This window comes from Apium graveolens, chromosome 5 (genome assembly GCF_009905375.1).
Source record: "Apium graveolens cultivar Ventura chromosome 5, ASM990537v1, whole genome shotgun sequence".
In the NCBI taxonomy this organism is placed as follows: domain Eukaryota; kingdom Viridiplantae; phylum Streptophyta; class Magnoliopsida; order Apiales; family Apiaceae; genus Apium; species Apium graveolens.
Window position 1 is genome coordinate 263,989,847 of NC_133651.1, and position 12,004 is coordinate 264,001,850.

Sequence of the window (12,004 nt, forward strand, 5' to 3'; positions counted from 1 at the left end):
ATTGATAAGGCAAGTGTTCCTATTCTTCTTGATGATATTAGAAGTATTTTGAACTCTCTTCATTATGTTACAATTATTTCAAACAGTTCTTATTCTATATCGCAAGTACTTGAAATACTTAACCTCAAACCCTGATTCTTATTGATCTTGAGCCATAAGCTTGGTTTTTCATAAACCATTAATTATTAAATTCTCAGATATAAATCACACTTATACGATACTACTCCACAAACATGTATCTACCACATACTGATTCTCGATACGAGATTGCTTAACATACCAACCCTTATATCTTGTGTAACAGAGGACCAATTCTTGTAACTCTTGAACCCTTGGGTCTTCTGCTTTCTGATTCTTTCCTTGACTGAAACCCAACGTTTATGATTTCTTTGTCATTTCATGGAATTACAGATCATCCTATGCTTTAAGATAAATATTGTTTATAATTAAACTATTGATTTACATTGCTTATCATATTGTGATTCTAGAATTGAATCATTTTTAAATATAGACCAGATTCGTGATCGGACCAGATTCGTGGTCATAATAGGCCAATGTGTGCCTTGGATCCAGTATATAGAGCAAAGCTGGGAGCCTTGCTCGGGGTTAGTGTGTGACTGATCAGCAACCTAACCTTGGTTTTTAAAATAAAAATGAATATCCAATTCTAATCATTGCTTATCAGTAAACTTGATTCCTTATATCATTTCAATTGATCATTGTTAATCTCAATTACTGTCATTGTGACTTGCTGAGCCAGTTAGCTCACTCTTGCAAATCTATTTATATTCTTTTCCAGTGAAAAATGAAACTGGTGGTAGCGAGGATCTCCAAACAAGTGTGCGAGCTAGGTATCTAGGTTGAAATGGAATAGAATAGAAGATGATGTTTGGCTTGGTTGTGTTGATAGTTTGTAATAAAGTTTAAACTTCAGTTGTAAGATAAATAAACTGGAATTTGGTACGTTTGTATAATAACCAAGATTGTGGCTTGTGGACATACTTTAAACTGCGTCAATCCATGGATTTTGGTAAGTAGGGTCATTTCACATATATTATTATATTCATAAACAGGTTTAAATATGGTGTGTGTGTGTGTGTGTGTTGTGGTCCCCAAACTTCTGACCCGGGTTTGGAGGACGTTACATTAATCATTTCCTTTGTTTCTTTTATATTAAACTTACAACTAAACGGTTATTTAAGTCAATATAATATAAAATTTATTATATATTATATATAAGTGTGTGATTTATATATATATATTTACAAATATTTAGTTTACATATGACTTTCATATACTTTAATTTATTTAAATAATATTAAGTATATGAAGTAGAGTATAACTACGACATATTAACAATTAACTAAGTTTTTATTTAAAAATTAATTAGATCTTTTTAATATAATATATACTCACATACACAAAACCATAATTTATAATCATAACTCATATGTATATATTAGAATTTTTATATATTATTATATAACGGTCCTGTTTGGTTTAAACAGTTTTAATTTATTGGAAACCATAACCAAACCATTTATGCGTAAACGGTCCGATTAACCGAACCATTAAAAACGCTTTTAGCGGTTTCGGTTTTTCTTGGTTCGGATTGCCATGGTCCGGTCCGGATTCACGGTTTGACGGATTTTTTGAACACCCCTACCTGTAAGCAAAACTCACACTTTGAAAACTTGGCATACAACTTTTCCTTTCTCAAAATTTCCAAGGCTATCCTTAGATGCTCTGCATAGTCTTCTGTTGACTTCGAGTAAATCAAAATATCATCTATAAACACAATGACAAACTTGTCCAAATATTCCTTAAAAATTCTATTCATCAAGTCCATAAACGCTACTGGGCATTAGTTAATCCAAAAGATATCACTAAGAATTCATAATGACCGTACCTTGTTTGGAAGGCTGTCTTCTATACATCTTCAAGTTTAATATTCAGTTAATGATATCTTGAGATCAATTTTAGAGAAACACTTGGCTCCATATCTTCTAAACCGGGCTTTTTGTAAATACAGTCTTGGTCTCAGCGCTTTGGTTACACGAATTAAGAGAAGATAGTATAATAGTTTAATCAAAATATCCCATTTCTCGAAAATACAGGTTTTATCGATTTACCAAAATGAATACTGTATCGTAAAATTTACGTCGGGAACCGCACAGGTAAAACCGTACTCCAGATTGAAAAAGTCAAAACATGGAAAATGCTCGGAATAATCAAATTAAGTCAGAAATGAGTTTTCCCGAGACTTCCGGGTTGTAAAAACATAAAAACGATTGAAGTCGGCCGATTCCCGTTTATATAAAATAATTTATAATTACTCAAAAAAATAATTTATTATATCCATAAATCCTTTATAAAATCATATAGCAACCTATAAATTTATAAAAAATATCAAAATTATCTATACTTTATTTTAGACATATAAAAATTAATATACGCAAATTTTACCACATATATAAACATCCAAACACAGATACCAATTAACTGATAATTCACCAAAATTCATATTATATTCACATAATAATCATTTATTGATAAAAATAAATATACGATATATCCCGGATATTACAGAGGGCGCTCTTGAGTTAGTCCAGAAATTTATAATTAAGAACATATCGTTCTGTTAGATTCTAATCATATTTATCATCACTTGGTAAATACGCAATGCTTATAATCAATTTGCAAGACTCGTTTTACTCTCGTCATTTTAATAAATTATGAGTAGTCATTAACTTCTTTTTCCTTTTATGATCTTTTATGTCCATTATTCTAGTTTTTTTTACCACTTGGCTCCTCTCAGAATTCTTAAGATTTCTACTCGCGCGATCTCAGTTCAGACATTTTTATAAAATTGAAAAATATATATTTTCACTTGAAATTTTTATTGCAGTTAGTATACTCCATTTTATTACTCTCCGTAAATTTTCATGATTTTTGAATAAGTTTAAGTCAACCATTTATACTTCAAAAGTTCGTAATTTGTAGCGGTTTTTGTCGCGTAAATCGTTTTCACTAAAACAGACCTAACTTTTGAACCGTAAATCAAAATAAAGCGATTCAAGATCCTAAATGATCCTTACAACAAGCTCTATCATTATCAAGTCTTTGTTTAAATAAAACACAGTTTACACTTTCTGTATTTCTGCAGAAAACTTAATGTCATGATTCAATCATTTTATCGTCGTTACGTTTACAATCCGAGTTTCGTTTTCGCTCTAAATTATTATTTACCAACCAAAAATCATTATACCAACATCTAACTACTTAATAATCCCTATAAAATAAATTTCTTTAGGCCAGAACAACAATCTTAGCATCTAACTAATTAATATTCAAGAAATTATAAAACAATCATCAAAACTAGGTTTACATCCAAGATATCCTTACTTTTCTTGAAACTCAAAGCTTGAACAAAGTTTGGATGAAGGTTTATACCTTTCTTGGTAGCTTGGGAGATTCTCTTCTTGATGGATGATGCTTGGTGAGGCTTTGGTGTGCTTAAGAAACCTAGATCTTTCTGAGAAATTCAAGAAATCAAGAAAAATCAATATTTGCCACTATTCATCATCACTTTTATAATTTTATTTAACCACCAAACCCTTAAGTAAATGCTATGGAAGATTTATCTTACCTTATTTTGATGATGAGGAAGCTTAGGAATCATTTTTAGCATTTATCCATGGCTTGGTCTTGAGATTTAAGTTTAGGTTTTTTTTGTAAACAGCCGAATGAAGCTTAAAGGGGAGATGGAAAGAAAATTTTGGTGCTTGCTTGCTTCTTAGATAAGTGTTGGTTGATTTGGTGTATATAATATATATTTACATATCTTTGATCAAATCCTATAGCACGGTTCTTTGTCAAAGCTAAAAACCTAGTCAAGTACTATTATTACATGTTTGCTTACTATTCACTCTACTAAGTTACTATGCTCCTTGGATGGTTACTATTTCATTACCAATCCTTGGTTGCATTTCATATCAATTAGTTTACATGGCTTGCATGGGAAGTGCATGGGCTTGATACTCTTATTTATTCGCTTATGTATCCTGTGGCGCCCCAAAATCCGGGGTCAGGAGTCTCGGAGGCCATACCATCTAAACTCACATAACTCACACTACAATATATTAATACTCACGCTTCACGACCCCCAGCTTATCACACACACACTTACAGGTTATTATCTTGGAAAAGAACCATCATAACTAGAGTAATTGTCAACCATCAAGTGATATTTATTACAACCCAAAAGTAATTAATCTTACCGGGGAGTAACCTTTAGGTAAGGCTAGTCCGCCGGCCAAATATACGTTTCTTGTTTCTTACCTTACATAAGTCATACTTATAAATAATCCGAACTATAAATAACTAAAAACTAATCAAGCTTATTCTGACTACCTGTGGTAAAACACCAAACAATCTACGGAACAGCTGGCCATTTCCTACCCGTTTCTTGGCTGTGGTTCTCATGGCAGGCATCTTGATTCACTGTTGTATTGTGTCAATTTAAGAAAACAAGTGTGAGCTATAATGCCCAGCATAATAATGTACAGTATGAAAATGACTGTATAATAACATCATATATGATAATTATGTTTTATTTGTAAATAGTTTTCCTTGGTGATACACACCTTCTTATGAAAACAATTCTTTAAGGGATTTTAATATCCTGCGAATACCCTTAATAGTACTCCCAGCACCTAGGCTTGGGTTACGGTATTGCATCTCAATTCCAATTGGAAGAATTAAGACACTCGTTGGAGCCACCGTATATGATGATCAATCGTAATATGATAATAGTAACCTTTTCTACTAGTAGAAGGATGACACCTTCGTATCCCGGTTATCACCCTTGCTGCATTCGGGCTACGTGTCCCATTTTTGGGTATACACATACTTAACAAGTTCCTGAGTACACAGAGTACCTTTGCCTGCGGTACCTTTGGTAGTCCATCTAGCACACATAGTACCAGAGTTTACCCCTCCCTTGTCCTTAAAAAGAATTCTATCAATCTCGAGAACTCGAACCACATCGAAGTTCCCCAAGCGTTTTGCTTGTTGATAGAAACAGTTTATCTCTCTAAGATATAAGTGTATATATATATGTATATACGTACTTTCGAGAATTTCGGAGGAAGTACTAAGGATGTGAGTTGACCGTTGTCAACAGATAATTAATAAGGGGGAAAAGTTTCTCCTTGAAACTATATTCAAAATATTAAATAAGTCGGGATAATATTCACCGACGATCTGAAATTATTCGAATGATATTCTGAAATCAGAAAGTGTATTTCAAATCGGGATCTATGATTTTTAAATCAATAATAAACCCTTTAAGAATAATAATTAATTAAATAATAGTCGATAAATAATTAAACCTCGAATGGGTTTACTCTCTAAAAGATTATTTAAAATAATATTCCTCAACCGGTTTGTGTCTCCATAATTAATAATCTATAGTGATTAATCGGGTTTGAAATAAATAATCATTGGAGTATACTACTCCCATAATAAAGAATAAGTATATAGTATTTATTATTCGAACAATAAAATATAGTTGAGGGAATATGATCATTGGGAAATCGTTTTAATAAAAGTTTGAGGTGTTTTAATGTTTCGTAAGTGGACGATGAGTCCCTTTAAAACGTACTACTATGGACTTATAATCGCCCTATAATATCACTGGAATGAGTCCCAGGTTTTATCTTAAATCCTGACCGACTCTCGGTCTTATATAATACGTCACGCTTAAAGCAAAATAACATTTCACGATATATACTTTATCGTACAACATCGCTACATTATGCGAAATTCAACAACTACGTATCATGGCAAGCATGGTATTTACGCAATTATAGTAAAACAATCCTTTAACAACACAACAGTAAAAATGGAGTTGGGTTCGTAAACTTGCCTGGGTGTCTCGAGGTGGAGGATGCTCTAGGTTCCGCTCGGAAATCTATAACCATAAATATATTTCATTTCGTTAGGTTCTGTTCTAATTTACGGCGACTCGTACTCATGCGCTACTTATTATGCACCCTCTCAACTCATACTACCCTTATCATTCCTTTAAGTCATATTCACATTATGGTCGCTTCATTTTCCTAAGCATCTTAGGTTTATTCTTATTATCGCTGTCGGCTCCGCTTATGGATTCTTACGGTTTCTGCTTGCGCTGTCTCGGCTCCGATATTTTTATAAAATTGAGAAATAATTATTTTCACTTGAAATTTTTATGGCCATTAGGAAACTCAATATGTTACGCTCTGTAAAAATTTCATGATTTATGAACACTTTAAGTCTATCCTTTATATTTTTAAAGTTCGTGATTCGTTGCAGTTTTTGTCGCGTAAATCACTTTTAGTAAAATGACCATAACTTTTGATCCGTAAATCGGAATCAAGCGATTCAAGTGCCTAAACGATCCCTATAACATTTTATATCCTAAAAAAAGATTATTTTTCATTAAACTACAGTTTACGACTTCGGGACTTTCTGCAGAAACTTAAAGTTACGTTTACGACCGGGGTTTCGTTTACGTCCTAACTCTTAACACAATTACCAAAAATTATTATATCATCATCAACACACAAAATTCTCTCAAGAACATCATGTTCTTGAGCCAAAAACAACCAACCTCAAATCTAGTTAACCTAATCATCAAGATTTCATCAATAACACTCATTACACTAGGTTTACTACCACATACTAAATGGATCTTAAAAATGAATCTTAAATAAAGTTGGGCCAAAGATTTTTACCTTTCTTGAAAGCTTGAGATGTGTTCTTGAGGATGGTGGAGGCTTGGAAGTGCTTGGTGTTATTTTTGGAACCTAAAATCACCATTGAAATCAAGAAACCAAAGAGAGGTTACTATTTATACTATTCATTAGTGAGTTTCTTGATTTTATTTCACCCATCAAACCTTGATAAAAAGAGATGAAAGAATTTTATTACCTTAGTTTAATTTCTAGGAGGCTTGAGAATTAATTGGATGATTTTACAAGAGCTAGAACTTGAGTTTTTGAATTTGAATTCCCCTTTTTTCTTCAAATTGCCGGATGGAAGCAATTGTGATGGGGGGTATTTATACTCCTCTTGGTTGCTTAGCATGGTTGATTTGCTAGGTTGCTTCTAGGAAGATGGGGTGATATCTTGCACTTGATTTTATTCTTCCTAGTATAGCATTCTAGGTTGATTCTTGGTTGCAAATCTTAGGGACAAATCTTAATAGCTTGCTAGGTTACAAGCTAAACTACATGGTTAGCTTCCTTAGCACACTATTTTTCTAGCTAGCTTGATCATCCTATGGTTAGCTCACTATTTGATGAAGTAACCATGGTTATTTCCTTACCATGGTTTAGTTAGTGCGTTACGTTTATTTAATCGTTCACGCGTTCGCTCGGTTGCTTAAATGTTTTCATAATACTTACTCGTAAATGGTTCGCGACGTAATTCCTTTCGTATTCATTCCTTATACTTTTAATTATCCTACTTGAGTATAAATCCGTAGCGTTTTAATCTCGTAATTATATTGTGATTCCCGTAATCCTCGATGAGTCATAAATACGGTCATTTTTTAAAGTTCGTTTTCTTCGAAAACTAATAGCATTTACATACACTCATTTGGTACGTATAATCGTAATATCTACTCCGAAACTCATTTTCTCATGCACTACATAGTGTGGGCTCAAAAGTTTTTTCCCGTCGGTCAGGGTTACTATTCATTTAAACGTTTTACAAGGTCTCAAAAATTCGAGTTATTACAGTCTTCCCCTCTAACAAGGATTCCGTCCCGGAATCAATTTCAAAATAAGTGGGGATATCTATTCCTCATTGCATCTTCAAGTTCCCAAGTTGACTCTTCGACATTTTGATTTCTCCATAAGATCCTAACCAGCTTCACAGTTTTGTTCCTCAGCACTTGTTCTTTCTGGTCCATTATCCTTACTGGCTGCTCGATGTAGGTCAGGTCTGGTTGTAAATCTACCTGCTCATATTCTATTACATGTCGTGCGTCTGTATGGTACTTCCTTAACATGGACACGTGGAACACGTTGTGTACTTGTTGAAAATGAGGAGGCAAGGCGAGCTCGTAAGCTAGAGGTCCTAATCTCCTCAAAATTTCAAAGGGTCCTATGAATCTGGGACAGCTTCCCTTTCTTTCCAAATCTCATCACTCCTTTCTGTGAATATGAAGTAGGAGATTCCGTCAGGGTTAATAGCACAGAATCTCCTACTTCATATTCCCTATCCTTCCTGGTCTAGTCGGTGTACTTCTTTTGTCTGTCCTGGGCTGCTACCAGTCTTTTCTTGATGAGTCCTACCATTTCTCTGGTCTGCTGAACTAACTCTGGTCCTAATATCTTATGTTTTCCAACTTCGTCCCAACACAGGGGAGAGCGACATCTTCTTCCGTAAAGAGCTTCATACGGGGGCATTCCTATGCTAGCGTAATAGCTATTGTTGTAAGCAAATTCGATCAGGGGTAAGTGGTCATCCCAATTTCCTTTGAAATTAATGGCACACACTCGTAGCATATCTTCTAGGGTCTGAATAGTCCTTTTGCTTTGTCCATCAGTCTGGGGGTGGTAAACGGTACTTATGTTTAGTCTGGTGCCTACGCATTCCTGGAAGGTTCTCCAAAATCGGGAATTAAACCTTGGGTCTCAATCTGACACTATGGCTACAGGAACGCCGTGTCTCACTACAATTTTCTTCAAGTAAATATCTACCAACTTGTCTACGGTGTATCTTTTGTTGATTGGTAGGAAGTGTGCGGACTTGGTCAATCTATCTATGACCCATATGGCATCGTGATTGGTCTTTGTTCTTGGTAAGCCTGTCACAAAATCCATGGCTATATGCTCCCATTTCCATTCCGGAATTTCCAGGGGTCGTAATAGTCCATTAGATCGCTGATGTTCAGCCTTCATTCTCTGGCATGTCAAGCACTTGCTAACCCACTCTGCTACTTCTCTCTATATGTTAGGACACCAATAATATTCCTTAAGGTCACGGTACATTTTCGTACTTCCCGGGTGGATTGAATATCTAGAGCTGTGCCCTTCGTGCAGCAGCTCATCCTTTAATTCTTGCACATTTGGAATCCAAATCCGAGACGCATACCTCATGATCCCTTTCTCGTCCTTCTCGCATCTTACTTCTTCACCAGTCAATATTCCTCTTTCCTCACTCATCTTCTTTTACTGACATACTCGTATCTTTTCAGTCAGCTCTGGCACTAGCTTAATCTCAAATAATCCTTTCGTTCCCCTACCGGTCATCCTCACGTCAATTTCCATCTTCTCAAATTCCTTAATCAACTCCTCCGATGTCATTATCATCTTGAGTCTTTCCTTCCTACTAAGGGCGTCAGCCACCATAGTGGCTTTACCCGGGTGATACGAAATTTCACAGTCGTAGTCTTTTATCAACTCTAACCATCTCCTTTGTCTCATGTTCAGTTCCTTTTGAGTGAAGATATATTTGAGGTTTTTATGGTCAATGTAGATCTCGCATTTCTCATCGTATAGGTAGTGTCTCCAAATTTTCAGGGAAAACACTATGGCTGCTAATTCTAGATTATGTGTAGGGTATCTGTCCTCATATTTCTTCAATTGCCGAGAGGCATATGCTATAACTTTGTCGTGCTGCATCAGTACACATCATAATCCTTTAAGCGATGCGTCACTGTATATCACAAACTCTCCCTTTCCATCGGGAAGAGCGAGCACTGGTGCTGACACCAGCCTCCTTTTCAGTTCTTGAAAACTCTCCTCACATTTCTCTGTCCATACAAACTTTTCTGTCTTCCGGGTAAGTCTAGTCAGTGGACCGGCTATCTTAGCAAAATTTTGCACGAATCTTCGGTAATATCCTGCTAACCCACAAAACTCCTAACCTCCGTTGGGGTAGTTGGTCTTTCCCAATTGAATACCGCCTCTATTTTGGCAGGGTCAACTAAAACTCCTTTGCTACTCACCACATGTCCTATAAACTGAACTTCTCTCAACCAAAACTCGCACTTCGATAACTTGGCATTCAATTTCTCATTCCTCAAGATTTCCAAGACTATCCTCAAATGTTCTACGTGTTCTTGCTCTGTCTTTGAGTAGATCAGAATATCGTCTTTAAAAACTATCACACATATATCTAGGTACTTTTTGAACACTCTGTTCATCAAATCCATAAAGGCTGCGGGTGCATTGGTTAACCCAAACGACATAACTAAGAACTCATAGTGTCCATACCTAGTGCGAAAAGCAGTCTTCGGTATATCTTCCGATTTGGTTTTTAACTGGTGATATCATGTTCTTAAATCTATTTTGTAAAAATGTACAGCTCCATTGAGTTGGTCGAATAGGTCATCAATCCTGGGGAGAGGGTACCTATTCTTTATAGTCAGCTTATTCAGCTCTCGATAGTCTATGCATAATCTCATACTGCCATCTTTTTTCTTTACGAACAGTACTGGCGCTCCCCATGGCGACACACTGGGCCTTATCATTCCATTATCTAATAACTCTTGCAGTTCAGAAGCTAGTTCCTTCATCTTAACTGGGGCTAGCCTATATGGGGCCTTGGATACTGGTGTCGTTCCTGGTGCTAACTCTATAGCGAACTCTATTTCTCGGTCAGGTGGCAATCCTGGTAAGTTTTCTGGAAATACATCCTCGAATTTGTTTACTACGGGTATGTCCTGTACATTAGGGCTTCCTTCTTGGTATCTATCACATAAGCCAAATAAGCCTCGTTACCTTTCCTTAACAATCTTTTTGCTTGTAGCATGGTTAGAAATTTCTGGTTCTCTCGTTGACCTTTAAACACTACTTCTTTTTCATTTCCCACTCTTATCTTTACTTTCTTCCATTCATAATCTATTTGCACTCCGTTACTGGATAACCAATCGATTCCTAAGATTACATCAAATTCTCCTAACGCGAATGGGATTAGGTCAACCTCGAAGATCTTCCCTTCTAATTTCAACTTGCACTTAGGGTGTACTTGATTTACAGGAATTACTTCTTCGTTTGCTATTTCCACTCGTAATATCTCACGTAAGGGTATGGCATTAAGTTTTAACTTTTTAGCAAAATCTTGAGATATAAAAGACTTGGTTGCTCCAGAATCAAATAGGACATTTGCATGTTCGGAATTTAACAAAAGGGTATCTGCTATCACGTCAGTGTTTCGAACAGCATCTTAAACAGTCATATTGAAGGTCCTAGCAGCTGGGGGTCGGTTGGATGAAGCTTTGCTCATCCCTGAGGCTGGGGGCTTCAATGTTGGGCAATCATTTCTCATGTGTCCTACCTTTCCACATTGGAAACACGTTACATTGGGTCGGGTGCAGTTGTTGGCAAGGTGTCCGATTTGGTCACACCGGTAACATCTCATAGGGGCTCTTGTCTGGGTACACACTCCAAGGTATCTCTTATTACAGGTTTGACATTCTGGTATTGGGGCACGTGGTTGGCTATGAAATGTTGCCCTAGATTGTCCGCCTCCCTGGCCAACACTCTCGCTTGGGGCCTTTCTGAATCCGGGGCCTCATGCAGGTTGGGACACCGCTCCCCTGACGAACCTGCTCGGAAGACTCCTGTTCTCGGTTCCTATTCCTTGGCTTCCTATCTTCCTATCTTCCTTTTCCAATTTTCCTTTTCCTACACACTCTGTTCACTGCCAGCTTCAACAATCGAGACTTTTTGCACTAAGGTGGCATAGTCTGTCAGCTCTAACACTGCTACTTAGTTCTGTATCCACTGTTTCAGACCAAGCTGAAACCTTCGCGCTTTCTTTTCTTTGGTATTCACGAACTCAGGCACAAATCTCGACAACTCAGTAAATTTGGCCTCATATTCTGCCACAGTCATCTTATCCTGTTTCAACTCCAGAAACTTAATCTCCATCTTGGTTTCCATAAATCTAGAGAAGTACTTGTCTAAGAACAGTCGGGTAAATCTATCCCATGGGATCACAGCAT